We start from the raw sequence: 5411 nt of genomic DNA, 5'->3' as shown, positions 1-5411 counted from the left end.
TTTTTTACGTTAGAGCCCATACAAATTTCACTCACTTCCACTCATGAGAAGGAGACAAGTCCTAAATCATTTTGGCTACCTTTAGTTTTACTCTAGAACTCAAAAACTCACTGGTTTTCCTTGACCGTCTCTCCATAGTCCATTAAAGAAGCGATACTTTTGACCTTTCCCATACGCTTCTCTAGCTTTGTCCTTCCATTTCCGTTTCTCCTGTAAGTCTGCCATGGTCAGGTCGTCCGTGAAATAGTAGCCTTCGTTCTTGAGCTTGACCCGCGCGACCTTCATAATGCTGACCTTGTCCTGGTAACTGTTCAACTTAAACAGGATGTGTTGTGGTGTTCCCACGCCGTCACTCGTGCTCCTCGGCCCGTCAGGGTGCGCGCGTTCAACTCCAACCTGATCAAGTCCGAATTTGTCGTGTAAAATCTTTCCGACGGTAGCTAGACTAGTTTCCCCTTTTACTACTTTCCGTCCAATGATTCTTATATTGTTCCGTCTAGAAAACCGTTCCAACTTATTACTCTTAAGTTGTAGTTCTTCCACGAGTTTTTCAGTCGCGTTGAGTTTCTGGGTGATGGATTTAATCCGATCGTCCGCGTCTCGCTGGAAATCGCCCAGCTTGCATTCCGTGTCATCCTGTTTCTTTTCGAGTTTCTCAAGCCGGTTCTCTAGGAGCAGAATATTTTTCTCGAGGTTGTCTTCAAGAGATCTCACCTCGGACTGGAGCTCTCTCTGCCCGTCCAGAATCTTTCCAAACTGCTCTCGCACAAACGACTCGAAGTCAGAACCGGTATCTCCCTTGTCGCCGCCATTTTCATCTTCCCTGGTGTCGCCAGGCGAGCCATGTCTCTTTGCCGTCGTCCCACGCGTCCTTCTTGTACTCATTTTGTCCAGTTTTGGCGTATCCACCGCAAGTAATAGAACACGGACGCCGTGGGACTTAGTTAGTACGTAACCGGGCAAATCTGGCTCTAAAATCGTTGAAAATACCAACTCTTCGTCGGAGCCCCAAAAACACGCCACCTATCGTGCTGCCATGACGTCACTTCCCCCTAAAGTATATTTTAAGAGTAAATATATACTACTCATGTTTGCATGTCATGCGAGCGGAATAATAGTCTATTTTTTTTTCAATGGACGGCATAGGTTACTGCCGTGTCATTGTTACGTAGTACTACGTGTGCAACATTAATATAGTGAAATTGATATGTTCGCCATGTCAGTGTCAATGGTCGATTATGAAAGTCCCTAAACACTGTCATAATTACGAGTACCATCTGTCTTACTGACAAAATCAGCTTTGAATGATACGGAGAGAAATAGGTGTATCCACGACTCCCATCTAAATAAAAAAAATCTTTTCATCTTTCTCACAGGATGTACAAAGAACGAACTCCTTCTGATAAAGTAATCCACATGTTCTTCTGGCAGCTTAGCAGCAAGACAATTATTGTGGGCGTATGAAACAAGCAACTAGTGGTAATCTTTTTTCAATATTACATTTGAGTAAACAAGCTGGTGGCAAAAAGATTGTGCCATAAGGTGGAAAATAGATGATTACAATTTCTAAAGAAAAATCACTCTTTTTTTTACAAATCTTCTAGCAATAACGGACAACGTGTTTACTTCTGTTTCGGTACATTTTTTTGTTCCTTGATGTAAACCTTTGTTAGTTAGAAAAGAGTGTTGAAAATTTTCTTTTCTTGCATATCGTTTCCGTTTCCTTAATTGTATCGCATGGGAAATTATACAGAGAAATTTTCGTTCAATGTGCGTATGTTAAATGTGCGATTTGGCCAGAATTTAGTGGAAAATTCAACATGCATTTGTACACTCTTTGCCATTTCCAATATTTCGCATCCAAGTTCGGCTGAGGTCTCAAAGCATCATTTTGATGTCATTGTTCTTACTGAGCGGCTTCAATCTTCTCTAGTCTCAGATTACGGGATCTGGGTTCACATTAATTTTTGTCTAGGACCATGCGTGAGTCGACAACCGCCTCGCCAGGAGAAGGACGTGTTTTTTCGCTGTCCAGAACCCTACAGTGTCATCATGTCGGAAGAAGAGCAACAGTCTCAGGAGTGTGACACTGGTAAATATACAAATATAAATATACAATTGGGCAAACTTTTTTGTTTCTGACGTTTGAGAGAAAAAAGAAAGAAATTCAATAATTTTATTTGCCATTAGTGCCCCGTAGTGAATTGCTGTCTAAAATTTAGATATTTCTATTCCTTGTATTTCATTAGTTATTTTTTCCATCGTACTTAATGATTTTTTAATCATTTTAAAATGATTCTTGCTCAGTCGTAATTATTTGACGATTAGGCGAAGATAAACACTGTATCTTCCTATTTGAATTTTTCTTTATTTCTCTCAGGTGCCACACCCATGCGGCGGCCTGAGTCTTATTGGCTAGCAGACGCGGACGCCGCTGCAAGAATATCCAACCCTATGTACGCCTCCAATGCAGGTACATCTTGTACAGAGTTTATCATTTCCTTTTTCCTATTACTGGTGTGAATTTTCCGAGAAGACTAATTGAATTTTCTTTACTTGTCTCAGGCACCGCACCCATGCAGCAGCCTCAGTCACTGCAATCACGTCCGGACGCCGCTCCCAATATACCAAACCTTATGTACCCCTCCAATGCAGGTAAATTGATTACGGTCTTCGTTTCATTTTTGTATCTTCTACCTTGTATCAAATGCCTCAAATTATCCACGGATGGCTGCATTCAAACTTAAGGTTTTTTTTTATTCTTTAGGCGCTACACGTACGCAGCAGCCCCTGTCGTCTTGGCGATCACTTGCGAACGCCGCTGCGAAAATGTTCAACCCTATGTACGCCTTTAGTTCAGGTAAATTGTTTATTTTCTTTATCTTGTTCGTTTTGTATGTTAAAGCCCCAATATTTTTCACAAATGGCTATATTCCGGCTTTGTTTTTGTTTTTACCCAGCCGACTCACGCATGCACCAACCCCAGACTGATTACCAGGCACGTGCGAACGACAATGAAAACACACCCGACGCCACGTACGCCAACATACCAGGTAAAACGTTTACTTGGGTAGGTTTTTGTTGAGAACGTTCTAAAATAGTTTGTCAAGATAACTCCACAGTTTCGTAATGTAACAAAAGACTTATTTTGAACACGCAACAAGACCAATGTATACATGCAGGTCAAACCAAAAAAAATATTCACCTTGCAATGCTTAGGTCACATTTCCAAACCGGGGCCCGGCCGGGCAGTTTTGCTTAAGAAAAATTAACAATTTGTATTATTGATATACGCAAATTTTTAATTTTTCAATTTTTTTGGTACTTTCTTGTTCGGATACTATTAAATCGTTTATAACCCATATGTTGTTCAAATAATGACTATATTGCATCTTTTATTATTATTGAATATTATATAATAACGCAAATATTAAATAATGACTATATTGCATTTTTTTTCGCCCAGCCGACCCACCGATGGACCAACCCCAGACTGATTACCAGGCACGCGCGAACGACGATGAAAACACACCCGACGCCACGCACGCCAACATACAAGGTAAAACGTTTGAGGTTAATTTCTCTCGTTACTTGCTTCCTGTTTTTTTTTCAGTCCTTTGTGATTGTAAACTCACTAAAGCTGAGTGTTTTTTTTTTTAAGGTAGTAACCGTGATTGGTCTGTGATACTATTCGCGTACTTGGGTTGGTTTTCGGTGCATAACTTTAATAAGTAGTTTGTCAAGAGTACTCCACAGTTTTGTAATGTACCAAAAACCATATGAACTCAAAAGAAACCACTGTAAAGATGCATGTCCGAGGAACTATTTCTTTATCTAGTCTATAATGCTGATGTCATCTTTTCATACTAGAGCCTTGCTGGAAAGTTTCGATGAACAAAAATCATATCAATAATATACGCAAATAGTTCTCATTATCAATTTTCCAAAAAACTTTTCTGGGCTTTTCTGTTCAGGTAAATCACTCACCTTGTTTTTGTGTATGTAAGGCCCAATATTTTTCACAAATGATTATATTACATCTTTGTTTTTTTTCGTCCAGACGACCCACCCATTGATCAACCCCGGACTGATTACCAGGCACGTGCGAAGGACAATGAAAACACACCTGACGCCACGTACGCCGCCATACCAGGTAAAACGTTTTAAGTTTCTCTCTTTTCTTGCCTTCTGTTTTTTTTTATTCCTTTGTGATTGTAACCTCACTAAAGCTGAGGGCATTTTAAGATAGTAACCGTGATTGGTCTGTGACACTTCGCGTACTTGGGTGGTTTTTCGTGCAGAACTTTAATAAGTAGTGTCAAGAGTAATCCACAGTTACGTAATATGCCAAAAACCTTATTTTGATCTCAAAAGAAACCACTGTTAAGATGCATGTCTGAGGAACTATTTCTTTACCTAGCCTATAATGCTGATGTCATCTTTCCAAATGGAGACGGGCCGAAAAGTGTCGATTAGCAAAAATCATATTAATAATTTACGCAAATAGTTCCCATTATCAAATTTCTAAAAACTTTTCTGGACTTTGCTGTTCAGGTATATCACTCACCTTGTTTTTGTGTATATTAGGACCAATATTTTTCACAGATGACTATATTACATCTTTGCTTTTTTCTCGTCCAGACGACCCACCCATTGACCCACCCATTGACCAACCCCGGACTGATCACCAGGCACGTGCAAACGACAGTGAAAACACACCCGACGCTACGCACCCCACCAGACCAGGTAAAACGTATTAAATGTGCATTAGTAATAAGAAAATAATTTAATTTCTTTGCTTTTCATAATGGAACTTTAATACATATATAATATGTAATGTATGGCAGGTGGAACATTAACAGGCACCAATAATGCAAATGAGGGTCTGATTTGCAAAATCAATACGATAATAATGAACAACACAGATTAACTTCCAAAATTATGGGTATTTCATACGTTTATTTGTTCAAACTGATGAGCATCACTATGAGTAAATTTTAACGTAAACAATAACCTGAGCGAAGTATGTTTTTCCTACCAGACGGCGCGTATCCGAGTGTCTGTAGCTTCCTCTACGCCCACCGCAGCTTCCTGGCCGCCGGCATCGCCGTGCTGCTTAGCCTGTGCGCCGTGGGACTCGCCCCTCTGACGTTCAGCAACAAACAGGTAACATTCTAGTACCACAAATCTTGTTGTTCAGCTGTTTTTCTGGTTCACATTCTGTTATTTTTTTTTCTTCTTACGTTCGGTATTCTGACGTGCGTAAATACGTTTGTAGGAAATTTCTCAATTGTCGACAACTGTGAAACGCGACCTGCGCCAACTGGCCAAAACTGTTGACGCCTTGAAACGCGATCAAGATGACATGCGCAAACTTTCCGCAAGTGTTGACGCACTTCGAGCAGAGCTGA

At 40.3% G+C, this 5411-nt stretch overlaps 1 pseudogene; it reads left to right on the top strand.

The window, feature by feature from the left end:
• Positions 1 to 3477: 3477 nt before the first annotated feature.
• LOC109485207 overlaps positions 3478 to 5411 on the top strand; it is a 9376-nt pseudogene continuing 7442 nt past the window's right edge.

The sequence above is a fragment of the Branchiostoma belcheri genome, unplaced genomic scaffold, assembly GCF_001625305.1.
Source record: "Branchiostoma belcheri isolate BF01 breed outbred unplaced genomic scaffold, Haploidv18h27 scaffold733, whole genome shotgun sequence".
Lineage (NCBI taxonomy): Eukaryota > Metazoa > Chordata > Leptocardii > Amphioxiformes > Branchiostomatidae > Branchiostoma > Branchiostoma belcheri.
Note: the sequence above shows the minus strand (reverse complement) of the source record. Positions and strands in the feature narration are given on the sequence as shown.